This window comes from Phasianus colchicus, chromosome 3, assembly GCF_987193195.1.
Source record: "Phasianus colchicus chromosome 3, bPhaCol1.hap1.1, whole genome shotgun sequence".
Classification (NCBI taxonomy): domain Eukaryota; kingdom Metazoa; phylum Chordata; class Aves; order Galliformes; family Phasianidae; genus Phasianus; species Phasianus colchicus.
This window is the reverse complement of record NC_143438.1, coordinates 16146064-16160366: the sequence shown is the minus strand read 5'-3', so window position 1 is coordinate 16160366 and position 14303 is coordinate 16146064. Positions and strand designations below refer to the sequence as shown.

The window sequence follows — 14303 nt, the reverse complement described above, 5'->3', positions numbered from 1 at the left end:
GCTGGAGATCTAACTTTCTTTTCTACCTGCTTCCCTTTACTACCCCATTTCATCTTGGAGGGATTTCTCCTTTTCACCATGTCACATTGCACGGTGGTTAGTTTTCAGGACCAGGAGAGACTTGCAGAGAGGATAAAATAATCATTATCTTAAAAGAATATTTAATTAGTGCTGTGTACGTATTTTTCCTACTTCAAATCCTTACTCGTGTGAACTATTTATGTTCATTACTGATAGCTTCAAAATTTAGCCCGTCTTTTGAAAACTGTTTTATAGACAGGTGGCCATGATGAAGGTGGTGTTCCTCTGGAACAGTGCAAAGTGGTAAAAAGACAGCCACTGCCTTTAGACTTCTTACAATTCTTTTGTTCTAATGTAGCTTACATGTGCCAACAGGCACATCATGATATACAACTACCTGAAACTCCCACACAGTACACTGGAGACAGGTGATGTTCCACTTGCTAGCGCTGAGGAGAGATAAGGACTTGGCAAAGCTGAGAGTCACTGGTCTCACTGGCTGTGAGGAACAGACAAATGTGTACTTTGTGCTGATTTAAGGCAGAGGGTCTTGGGGACTTTCTTCTCTCGAGTTTCATCCTCCTTACTTTTAAGGTCCATTGGTAACATTCATTCGATTTGTTTGACTGTGCCTTTGAGTCCAGTGGAAGCACTGAAAGCCCAGAATATTCAGCTTTCCAATACTTAATGGGTACAGCAAATACTCAGTTTACTGAAACAGCTTTCTACCCCTGTGCAATACTGTCCTTCTCCTCCGTACCTCATTGCATAGATTAGCACCTATTGAAGAAAGATAGCCACAGACCTAGTAATGCAAGCATTCTAGGTGGATCACCCAGGATATTGCAACAAATGTAGGGTTATAGGGTATATATAAGGTATATAGGGTATATATAAGATATATAGCGTATATATAAGGTAAGGTTAACAGCATAGCTAGAGGTTATTCTGTAAGTTTAACAAGCAAATTCAACACTCGTTTATGTTAACTGATTAACAATAATATAATGATGAATTCATTAAGATGTGTTGTAATATGCTGTTTAAAATGAAAATGCTCTGTGTCTATTATGAGCTAATTTATTACATTCTTAGAGAACTTGTGCAAAATTAATGTTGTATCATTCTTTAGTATTAGTATCAAGGAATATTAGTTTTAATGAACAAAGATAATGAAAGAAAGGAGGAAAATGCAGGAGGAAATAACTAAGCCAATGAGTTTTAAAATTCATCACTTTTTAGTGTTGTGTGAATGAATAAATAAGTTGCAGAGTAGATTATTGTGCTTCTCCAGGAGTTAAAGTCACAACAAACACTAAGGCTGAATTAAAAATTTCCACAGACCCCTCCTGAAGCCTCAAAGAGGCAGCTGCCAGAAAAGGCAGAATAATAGAGCTAATTGAACCTTCCTGGGTCTTATCCTTCCTGAACTAACTGGAAGGTGTTGTTTGCCCATATGGTAGATCTAGCTCAGATCTGTTTCCCTGGTGACCAGTCTTCACCAACGTAAGCCGTGATCAAATGAATGTATAGCAGAGTGCAGGCACACATCTGTATCAGTATCTCTTTTATTACCAAGGCAGCTAACTAGCTCTGTCTTATAGACAAGCAGAGCTAATTTCAGTAGAGGGGCCCATAATCATCTTCTGGAGGGTCCCTTTGATTTCTGGAGGCATTCTTGTGTTAAATCCAGGTGTCCATGTAGGCTCCAAAAGTAACTAGGCTTTCTTTATTTCCTTGCCTAAGAAAAGCACAAAAAGGAAGACAGCAGAGTATGCCCATGCAATTCATGTGTTAAGCAGCAATAAATTATTCACTTCTTCACTCTGGCAGAATTTTCTGTTGCTAAGCCTGACATCTGGTGTGCTGTATGTTTTGTGAAAGGGAGTTGGGAGAGGTAAGAGGATGCTTTTATTCTAAATCAAGGTGTGTGGATGTTGTTAGGTCTGATTATAAACAGACTTTTATCTCCTGCTCCAATCAATTAACAGTTGATGTCTGCTGTGCTGTAAATGCCATGAAGCAGTAGATTTTTTAGCAATACTTAGGTACACTTAGTCATTAGTACACGCAGCACTGATTTTCCTCAAGACATCCTCATTTCCCAGAGAGGTTCTTTTTCCTATTGTGCTTAGTTATGTCTGCTCTCAAGCAGAGGTTCAGATCTTTTACTGATACAGTGATACAGCTGTTCTGAAGTTAATGGAGCAATGCTGAGCCACACCAGTTGAAGATTTGGCCAGTGGGAAACTTGTTGTTCCGGAGCTCTCTGAAAGGGAAAGATAAACTGGAGAACTCCAGGAAAGGAGGATTTGAAAAAAACAGTTATAATAATTTGCTCTACAATACCAATCATCACGCCATGTAAAAGAAAAAAAAAAAAAAAGAAATAAATCTCTGAAATAAATCTTCTTTTCTTTGTCCCCTGTGGCATTATCTTTGCCTAATCAATTGTGACCTAAGTCTCTCTGTGAACAAAAGTTGCACACTTTGAAACTCACTTCTTAATGCAAATCAGCTTGCTTGTTTTCAGCTTCATAATCCTTTCCACAGCAACAGCCTATCAGGATGTCACAGACAGAAAATGATGACTTTTGATGAGTAACAAGCAGCAGGGACAAATGAATCCTTCAGGAAGGGGAGAAAAAGAAAATCTTCTTTAGATTAGATCTAACAAAAAGAGCTGAATTCATCAAGCATGTAATTTAAATCCAGTGATGATGTTTGCAAAGTTAACTTGGTCTTCAACTCCCTTTACATACTCTCTGTGCATGATGCAGCATAACTTCCTAATCTGCTGGCTCCCCATCAGCGCAGCAGCTGACAGCGAGAGTCCTGGAATTTGTCCCAAAAGAACATGAAAATCTGGCAAAACATTCCTGATGAATGAAACCAATGAAACAAAAGAGAAATGTTTCTATGGGGAGAATTAGGTGGAGTTTTAATATCTGTTTACCATGCTGAAGATTTTTACTTGCTATCACCTATGTATGGGAGGATTTTGCCTCTTCTGTCAGAGTTGTCTTCCACCTACTGTTTATTCAGATTGTGTTTTTATAGTTAAGAGTGGCATAACTACCAACTAACAGATATTTCTTGCTGCAGGGATTTTGTGACTCTGGGGGAATTGTTGACTGACTTAGAAATTTGTCTTGCTTTTGGTTAGGGGTTATGCTTTTTGAAAGACTTTATACAGAAATACTGGGGAACTAGAGTCCTGAGCCCTCCCTGAAGCAGTGAGTGCTAATGATTAGCCTAGGCTTCCCCTGCAAATGGCACTTCAGTGATTTATGAAATTAATATGTTGCCACTACTAAAATCTGAATGTTCATTTGCCTTAGGGGTGCACAGAATATAGCACAGTCCCAGCTGCCCTACCACAGAAAGGCAGATGCATATGGTTTTAACAGAATCCTTGCTGGTTTTAGGTCTTCGAAGATCTCTGCATACTTGAACATGGCATTAGTCATAGCAGCCCAGAAGAGGTACCAATTAAAGATGCTGCTTCAAAAAGAAGTAGGGAAGAAATAGAACTGAAATTCAGTCTTTCCCTCTTGCATCCCCCATTATTTCCCTGTGGCAGGAGTAATTCATGCTTTCCTGAGGAGATAATGTATTTTGGTGAAACTATGTGCTTGAGTGGGTCTTTGCAATGGAAGAAGCATGATTTCGTCCCTTGCTCTTTTAGCTTTTCATGTCACCTTTACCACATCCATTTTAGCCTCAGGAATGAATGAAGCCTATTTTATTTTCTCTGGCAATCTAAAGCAGACATACTGACGGCAATCCCAAATAGGGTTCTCTTGTCTTTGGGAATTGTTATTATCTGTCTTGAGAAGCTGATCATTGGTTGTTCTGTATCTGTTCACGTAGTGGTATGCACCATCTTACTTAGTTAAAATTTAAAAACTTTGTTAATTTGATAACTGCATATGGAGCTGGTCCACAGGTGTCCAAGGCTTGGAACAGAAAGAAGGGAAGAAATCTCGTCTTTGAACATCAACATGCAGTTTATGTCATTTGGCAGAGTCTGAAGTGCTTTTCAAATTAGAAATCTACTTTGGCTTCATTCAGGCATCTTCACCAGATTAAGCATACCATCCTGGCCTGCCTGCCATTTTGACATACTTCACTGTTAACATTTTTCATAAAAGTTTTAACTGATAGAAATGGGGAAAGAGGTGCTATCCACAGATAAGCTAATGATTTAAGCAGATTTGGTGGAATATGCTGATACTGGATGGAAAAACTAATGCAGTTATAAGTGACATCTCTGAAGAGAGAGGTACTTAGGTAGTCAATGTACTGCAAAAACAATATAAAATGATGTGTTTTAGTACTAATGGCATTGAATAAGAATGGCTTTTGTAGAAGAGTCAAAAATCAGACATGACTAAATGAAATGCTGGATAAGTTTTGGAATCACATATAACGCAAAAATAATGCCTAACTAGCTTGTATTTTATTCTAAGATACTCCTTTGGATGTCCCTTGGAAATAGCTGCACTATCAAATGAAGCTGTGACTCCTCTTTGTTTAGCCCTGTGGAACACTGTCAGCACCACTGGTGTGCCTGCTGAGCTGTCTCACTGCCCCCTTTGAGTCATAGAATCATTAAGGCTGGAAAGACCACTAAGATAATCTACCCAAAACATCAATCCATTGCCACCATACCTAAATCATGTAACTCAGTGAGGCATCTACCTTTTTCTTGAAAACTTCCAGGGATGGTGACTCCACCATCTCCCTGGGCAGCTTGTTCCAATACCTCACTACCCTTTCTGAGAATATTTTTTTCCTAAAATCCAATCTGCACCTCCCTTGGTGCAACTTGAGGCCATTACCTCCAGTCGCTAGTTACCTGGGAAAAGAAAACGACCCTCACCTCTCAACAACCTCTTTTCAGGCAGTTGTAGAGAGCAATAAGGTCTCCCTTGAGTTTCTTCTTCTCCACTCTAAACAATCCCAGTTCCCTCAGCCACTTCTCATAACACTTGTGCTCCAGATCCTTTATCAACTTGTTTGCCCTTCTCTGGACATACTCCAGGGCCTCAATGTTTTCCTTGTAGTAGAGGTCCCAAACTGAACACAGTACTCTAGGTGCGGCTTCACCAGAGCTGAGTACAGACAAGTGATCACCTCCCTGATCCTGCTAGCTACATTACTTCTGGTAAAAGATAGGATGCCATTGGCCTTCTTGGCCATCTGGCACACTGCTGGCTCATCTTCAGCCAAGAATCCACCAACACTCCCACATCCTTTTCCTCCACACAGTCTTCCAGCCACTCTGCCCCAAGCCTGTAGCACTGTAGCTAAAGTGCAGGACCCAGTGACATTTAGTCTTGTTGAACTTCATTTAATTGGCCCCAGCCTATCTAGATCCCTCTGTAAAGCCTTCCTACCCTCAATCATATGGATGCTTCCCCTCGCATTAGTGTCATCTGCAAACTTACTGAGGGTGCACTCATTACCCTCATCCAGATCATCAATAAAGATATTAAACTGGGCTGGCACCAATACCAGCCCCTGGGGAAAACTGCTCGTGACCAGTAGCCAGCTGGATTTAATTCCATTCACTACCACTCTCTGCATCTAGCCATTCAGCCAGTTTTTTACATGGGCTGCCATCTTCTCCAAGAAAATACTGCAGGAGACAGCGTCAAAAGCTTTGCTAAAGACTAGAGAGATTATACCCACAACCTTATCCACTAGGCAAGCCTCCTGTTCATAGAAGGAGATGAAATGGGTCAAGTAGGACCTGCCATTCATGACTCTATGCTGGCTAGGCCTGATCCCTTGGAAGACCCAAACATGCTGCATCATCACAGTCAAGATGATCTGCTTCATGACCTTCCCCAGTACCAAGGCCTTTAGTTGGCCAGATCCTCCTTCCAACCCTTCTTGTAGATGGACATCACATTAGCAGTTGTCTGGGACCTCCCTGGTTGACTAGGACCTTTTATAAATGGTGGAAAGCAGCTTGCTAATCACCTCTGCCAGCTCCCTCAAATAACAACAGGGTGGATCCCATCTGGCCCCATGGGCTTGTGACAGTGCTGGTGGAGTAGTATGTTGAAGAATTCTGGTATAGTTAGAACAGTTAAAGATAGTAGATCACATCTTTTCTCTATAGCACAGAGTTATTAGTTGGACTTGGTAGCCTGCCATAGATATTAAGGTGCAGAGACAGATGAGTGAGCTCTTTAGCAAGCACAGGTGGAGACTGGATAATCTGTTGGCTTCCACAGAAGCAAGGGGAGGGCAATTTCTCAGCCCATAAGGCTCATTAAACAGAGGAGGAAATGCTCTTTAGCTTACCGAAAATTTACTTCTGTACTCTCATATATACAATAAAATGAATGTAATAACTATCTCTGTGCGGTCTAGGAAACAAAGATTTAATTGAACCTTATGTAAGAGGCTTATTTCATTGTCTACTCTTTTTTCTCTCCTCCAATATTTTCATCTGCAGGTTATGTCAAAACTGTACCAGGTGAAAGTTTGACCTTCAAGTAGACAGTGTCAACAGAGGCTCCTTACAGTCTGTTATGGGCTTTGAGTTTCCAACAAATGTCCCCTTTCCCTGGTGTCAATGTTCAGGTGAAACCAAACAAGTACATGAACACGCCTCTATGAGGCCAACTCAACTTCTCCTAACTGTAATGGGAGAATCACTATTAACTTATTTGGACACTGGATAAAAGCAGTGAGAGAAATTGCAAGTCATCAGCATTCCTTGTGGAAGTGGGCTGGTAAAACTCTGAATGATTCTTCAAAAATTAGATTGAGTTTTTAAAAAGGCTTTAATACTGCTAACTAAAGGTCTTTGGCCACTACATTTTATCATTTTTAGCCATTAAAATATTTTATGGCAAATTTATACATGTTTAAGAAATACCATATGATTTTTAAGTGAGAACAAATCTTTCTTCTTTGGGTTCTGTAGGATTTTTCTTCTCTGTTACAGAAAAAATTAACCTTAATTTATGAAAAAATAGATAAGCTTAGTTCACCATTTTAAGGAGCTATTCTAGGAAATGATCCACCAAAATAACTTAAGGGATGGAACACCTCCCCTGAGAGGACAGGCTAAGAGATCTGGGGCTGTTCAACCCGTGGAACAGAAGGCTCTGGGGAGACCTAATAGCAGCCTTTCTGTATCTAAAGGGGAGGATCTAAGAAAGAAGGGGACAGACTCTTCAGTAGCGTCTGTTGTGAAGGACAAGGGGAAATGGTTTCAAACTAAAAGAGGCGGAATTTAGACTGGATGTAAGAAAAACATTTTTTATGATAAGGCTAGTGAAGCACTGGAGCAGGTTGCCCAGAGAGGTGGTGGATACCCCGTCCCTGGAGACACTCACAGTCAGGCTGGACGGGGCTCTTGATCCTGAACCTGATCTCTCTGTGGGTGTCCCCGTTCATCACAGGGGAATTGGACTAGATGATCTTTAAAGGTTTTTTCTATGATTCTATATTTACTCCAAATGTCAGCATTAACAGTAAGATGAAACTCAAATTAAGATACAATTTGCACATATAATGATTGTAAACATACTGGTTCCAATGCTTTTTTTGTCAATTTGAAGGAATAGGATTTGGCTGGAGCCTGAAACACCCAAATTAGATTCCCAAATAGTAGGATCTGGGCTTGAGAGAAAACACAAGGATTCCACCAACTGACTCTTTACATTATTACACTGTAGGCTAATTTTAGTAGTTGCAGATAAACAGTTTATGTAATGTAAATAATCAGTTTATACTTAGCATTTAATTGCTATTGAAATGTAATTGGAGACTGTGGTTGTTTCCCCTAAATCAAGACAGTACTGGCTTGGATTCTGCATGTTTACAGAGCTGAAGGAGAGCGAGCTGCTGTTCTCTAAGACTTTGAAAAAGAAGTATCAAGTTTCACGTTGCACTTGTTTGTAAACAGCAAAATGAATCATGCATCAGTGCTACCAAAATTGTTAATATGCAGTTTGTTACCATTTGTTTACCTAAATAAAATAATTATTTGAGATTAGGTAAACGAATTGCTTTTGATCATTTTTTTCAGAACTAATAATGCGTGATTCTTGTTTCTCACTATTTGGAAACTTGAAATATATGTTTAATGAACATTTCACAATTGAAAAACATCCAAAAGTACAAATAGATGTTCAGGTTAATACAGCAAATTTATTTTAACTAAGCTGTATACTTCAATTATTTTTAAGTTCTAACCTATAAAATTCTGTTTAAGGCAAAGCAGCTGTTGGAATGAATACATTTGCTTTAAAAAGGAGCTCTGAAAATGTTAATGAAAACAGTGAAACTTGAAACGAAGCTGGCATACGCAAGAGTTAATGTATGAAACTGTATTATTGGATACATTTTATTTAAAGAACGCATGGTTTGACTTCTTTCTATTTATTCTAACATTCAAACTAAGTAAAACTCCAGGGAATTATTAGAGAGAGAAATTAAAACAACAGATGGACTTGTAGTTACGTGCATAAGGACATCTTTTCAAAAAGCCTCCTGACAATTTCAGATATTCCAAGTTATTCTATTTAATTTCAAATGAAGAATCTTTCTTTTTGTGCAGAGCTGTCAATCTCAGCAAACCCATAAGAAAATGATTTAAAAACATCATGAAATATATTTTTCCACTTGTCTTTTTTGAAGTACTTTGACAATCAGCTTATAAAGTAGGTAGAAAAATGCATTCCATTTTTTAATGAATGCAAAACATGAGCATTCAGATCTTTCAAACTGAGTAGGCTACAGTGCTTATCCAGGAATGATTTCTTTGCAATCAAGCACATTGACGTAGTCTTTGAAAACAAAATATCAAATTTTCCAGTGGTCTCTCTACTCTTAGAATTAGAAAAAGAAGTTTTTGGAGGGTGGTCATTCCTTTATCAGATCAAACCTCCCCAGGTGTCTGTAACATTGGGTTTGCACCCTTACTGCAATGTTAGAAGATAATGAAATAATTCATGAATTTCAGGGAAACAGAACTGTTATTGCTGTACCTTTTAATTGTTTGGCCTTCTGCCACTTGTTTTCAGCCATCACTATTAATTCAGAGAGAGGAACAGAAAAGGTAAAAAAAAAAAAAAAAAATCTCTGTCAGTTTTCCTTAGTAGCTTGACTTTCTACATGATGTACAGGAACGTTTTGAAGCTTTGTGGCAGAGCTGTTTAAATATCACTCAGCTTGTAGGAAATAGATGAATTAGAACAACAAATGCCACAGAACAGCTTATCACAGCAAGGTCAGCTACCTCCATTTATCTACCTCCGTTGGTCTTGATACAAAGATTTAGAAAAATAGATAGGCAATACTTACAAACCTGTGAAACTAGCAAAGGCAGTTCCAAAGCAGGTACAGCACTCCTGTTTGAATAGGTTGGAATGGAGCTAGTCAGTGTACAGAAAAGATATTGCTGCAAGAGTCACCACGTATGCTTTAATGTTCCTCTTTGATGACGTCATAGCCAGATCAAAGCTCATTTGTATTGCGCTGTCACAGAGCATGGAGCAGTGCTTTCCAATTTACATAATGTCTTCTTGCATCTCTGCCTACAGGTAACTTACTAGCACTGAAGAATTCCTTAATTAGCTCTTTAAACGGAGTTGGGCTTCATGCAAAGGGTACTCAAGCTTCTTCAAGTTTCTTTTCAATATGCAGGTAGATAAATATATATTCTCTGATCTTTATGTTCTTTTGTGGGTTGTTTTTTTTTTTTTCCAGTAAATGTAACAGACTGGCTTTCCAAGTTGTTTCTTTGTTGTTGTTGTTGTTTGTTTTTAGTACTTCTGGAATGGATATTCACTACTTAGTATTTGGGATCACACCAGTGAAAACTCAGATGAATTCAGTCTTTATAGATGTGTTCCTGTTCTTTGAGATTACTCAGAACCACATAGAAAAGCTAGTTCTGGTTGTTAAGAATGTTGCTGCTTCAATAAGTGATTTTTATGAAGGCAGCAAGTACTGGGGCTGCAGAATCATGGCAATGGGAAGGAAACAACTTCTTTACATCTATTATTTCACCTAATTTATAGTAATGGAGTATTCAAATTTGAAGCATGATTTTGAATGGGGTGCTTATAAACCAGAATTACAGCTAAGAAAGTTTCAAAAAGACAGTTTTTATTAATAAATAATATTCTCCAATCTTTTTAAATCTTGTCTGTTAGCGCCCAATGTTGACGGTGCTTTTCAAATAATTTTTGAGAAACACAATGAAAAATTAAATGAAAAAAATTGCAAGTAGAGTTTGAGCAAAACTGTATTTTATTGCTAATAGATACTCAATTCATTTTTAAATGCTTTCTCATGAGGTTTAGTACTCTCTGGCAAGAAAATAAGCTAACGTTCTTTAAATCGTAAATGAGGCTTCAAAAATTAGATGGCATATCTAAAAGTTGTGTCAATTTACTACAACATTTAATATTTATAGTCACTTTTATTCTAATGGGATAGAGCTGTTTTATTTTTATTGTAGATTTTCACAGCTTGGTGGTAGCATAGCTAATTGAGCATGCAGGGCCAATGCATTGACCCATTCACAAAATGCTTTTCTGAGATTTACAGCCATCACAATGCAGCAAAAATTTGCTGATTTACATAAGAAACTTCCAGCACAAAGAAACATGAAATTGTTCAATTGATGACTACTACTGATATCTTTATTTATTCTTTCCCATTGCCAAAGTGAAGTAAGTGACTAACGTATAGCAGCCCAGTTGTTGTTAACAGTACGATCTTTGGAAACATTCTGCAAGTGATACAGTTTTAGCTTCAACTTTCTATCATAACAAGTATAAAAATGTTTTGAGTCTTCTGTTTGTAAATCCAGTTACACCAATATTATCACCAATTTTATTTGGACTATGACCATGTTAAGTCTCATTCAGATCTTATGTACCTATAGATACAGCATTAGATCATTTTTCAATAGTCTCCTGAAGTTTGTCCTAAATTAAGACCAAAGCCTGAATTCACATCCAGTCATGATCTTTAAAAATTATGCAATTGAAAGACTCCTCCAGTCTTCAGTAGATGTTTGCATTGGTCCCTTTATATCAGTATACTTTCAGAATTAGTCCTGTAATTAATTCTGTATTGAAGTGGATTGCATATCTGTTTCAGCAGTGCTGGGGAAAAAAAAAGTTCACTCTCATTACAGCTGCTGGAAGTTTTCTTATTAATGAGTTCAAAATTTGACACCTGGAATATGAAGAAATTTTTGCATGCTGTATTGAGCTGTACTGTTTGTTCCTTTTGAGATAGGCAGACAGCCTTTTAGGACTTAATTGCTAAAGTGTGCCACATAGCAGAATTTTTTTGTCCAGCCTCTCCTGTTTGAGAAAACAGCTCAAGCTTTGTGTTCCAGAGTAATCTTGTGTCTCACTGAATTACACTCTTTGTGAGAAATGATTGATCTTTTTTAGTTCCAGATCTCCTCTGGCACAAATCACTAATCAGACTTATAGGTCAGAGAAATCAGTCCTATCTCACTGTTCTATTGAAATGATCAGTAAATTAGTAGGATGGGCCATATAAACATGCCTAGCAATGTTAATAAAGCTGGAAAACAGGTTGTGTTCCAGGAAAATGCCCATGCGGAAGCGTGGTTGGAAAGGAGGAGTTCTGAGACTTCGTTCTCAAGGACGATGAAACTGTAAGCAGTTGTTGTATAGGCACTCTAGAAACCCTTTGGTTTCTTTGTGATATAGAAACCAAAAGAGAGGGAGGTCTGGGTTTCTTTTATCATGGAAGCTGAAAATCTTCCTGTACACTTGGGTAAAATTACCTGAAAAAGAAAGAGTAGCATTTGAATAAAAAAACATAGCCATGTAGTTATTAGTAAGAAAAGTATCACACATAGGAGGAAATTCTTGAGGGAAAAGAAGCAAGCAGAGTTCATAGCTGTTCACAAGCCAGAGTTTGGAATTGGAGTTCTTGAAATTAGAGGACTTCAGCTGCAAGGCACCATCAAGAGACAGTGGTGAGAGAAGCAGAGCTGGATCTCATTTTGGACTTGGCCTTGGGAGGACTGTAAGTTTTGATAGTTTTAGTAACAGCCTGCAACCTAGCACTGGGGAGAAAGGAGCAGGCAGCTTCCAGAGCTCTATGCAAGGTTTTGCTTTGCATGTTGTACCGTGATAAGCAGCGAGATGCGAGCTCAAAGCTTAGTTTTGTATAAAATGAGGACAAAGCATAGCATTTCCACTGAAGTCAGTGATCCCACAGTACATAGAACACAGTATACAACCTTCAATTCTGTCTCCTCATTATAACATTTCAACTATTTTGTAAGGTGTAAAGATGTACAGAATGAATTGCTGATTTATTTTTAAGACCCTAAAGCGGAATCAACAAAGTACAAAAAGAACCAAATCCAAATGCAGGCACTGATAGCTTAAAAAGATTGGTTTTGTAGTCCATACAGAATGCTGCAGCTGCCTGTAGGAAGGATGTGAGGAAAATATTTCTAAGTAGGTTGAGAACATTTGGGCTTAGTAGAAATTCATGAAAAAAAGTCTGACAACAAATGCCTGGCAATAAAATAGTCCACAGGCTTTTTTTACTAAATCATCTTTTGTGTATAATTTCTCTTGTAAAACATGATGAGCTTTCCTCTATAGAAAGGCTGTGCCAGCTAGATAATAGCTAGAGGTCTCTCCTCCTTTTTCTCTCTGCAGAAGCCAAAACACCCTGGAGTCTCACATATCAAGACAGTATCACCTTTGTGGGGCCGGAGGATGAACAGACTAAGTCTCATTATTTTGCCAAGATATACACAATACTGCTGAAAAGTATATAATAACTTAGAAAACTATTAACACAAAGTTTATGGCAGTCATAGACTCAGACATTTCTAGGTCAGTGTAAGATTTCTGCTGTCAAGAGTTCCCAAGCCTCTAGATGATGCTGTAAAGAAAGATTCACTCACTGTACTTGAACGGAGAGTGAGAGAGAGAGTACTTTAGCCTATTTCTTTGCTTGCTTGGTTCCTTATCTGTTTTCTGAAAGCTGCTGGAAAGCAACAGAGATTTAGCTGCCAGGTCTGAACTGCAGGGGTGGAATTGGCAGTAGTAAAAGCAAAAAGATTCAGCAAATAAAAGATAATATAGATCGTCTCCTGTTGTGCCTGTTTTCAAATTACTGTGTTTAAATGAACTTCTTGTTCTGCAAGCTGTCTTTAGTCTCTCGCTCACTGGCCTCCAATGACCTTTCTCTAATTTTCTTTTTCCTTTATAGTCTCATGGCATTGCAAACTTTTATCTGCCTTGCTGTAACTTAAATATGGATAAATTCAACACATACTTTTAATCTTATGGGAAGCCTCATCTCAATCTGTAGATGTTTAGGCAGTGGAATAGAATATAAGCTAATGCTTTGTGCAATAACTACTACATGATTTTTTGCCTTGTGAGTATATGTAGGTTGCTCCAAAAGTAATATCTCCTATTTATTTTGGTGGATACTACAACAGATACAAAGAACACAACATAACTATTTGAAAGACCAAATTCTCGGCTTCAAAACACTATTTTTCAACATAGTCACCACCGTTAGATATGCATTTTTGACAGCCAAGAACAAGAGTCGACGTGCTACATGGCTTGTCCTTCACATTGCTGTTTCCACTGCTGAAATGCACCACCCTCTGCCTCACCGTGTTGACATCCACTGTTTGGTCTCTGCAGATGTTCAGCAAGCACAGTGTTTATATCCTCTCTCTCTCTTTCGTCAGTACTTACATTAGGACTAAAAAAAAATCCTGATCAGATTCAGTGGAAAAGATTATTTTTCTTATTTCTGTAAATAAAATTAGCCTAACATAAACATTTTTCACCTAAATTTTGATGTTATTCCATGTGATATTTTTCTTAAACATTTTTTTTTGTCAGATGCAATTAAAAAGAAAAAAAACAACAACAACAATAATAATGTGTAACAGAAGAAAAGTGCTCTGGAGTTGCTTGGTTTTATTTTCAGTTCAGTTTTTCTTCCCTCTCCCCTTTTTCTCGTTTTCATTACTTTACAAGTTTCAGGGCAGCTCCTGGAGGTTTTTGAGAAGCGTGCGTACCGCTGGCAGAGTGATGTGTTTGGGACTGTGTTCATCTTAACCCCTCTGTGCCAAAATGGGTGAGAAAGGGAGAACTGTCTGTTGTGATTCATCATGTCATTTCCCTGCTCAAACAGCTTTAGTAGTCTAACGTTATCTACTAAAAGGGAAAGGTTATCCAGGACTCCCTGGTTCCGTGCTGTTCAGTGACTAA

The 14303-nt window shown here is 38.2% G+C and overlaps 1 long non-coding RNA gene across 1 annotated transcript; it reads right to left on the bottom strand.

The window, feature by feature from the left end:
* Nucleotides 1–1569: 1569 nt before the first annotated feature.
* LOC116226561 (uncharacterized) lies at nt 1570–9490 on the bottom strand. The gene is made up of 3 exons (XR_004166365.1): nt 9359–9490; nt 2523–2649; nt 1570–1762 (listed from the first exon to the last, which is right to left on the bottom strand). It is a non-coding gene; the product is annotated as an uncharacterized LOC116226561 (long non-coding RNA).
* Nucleotides 9491–14303: the final 4813 nt, after the last annotated feature.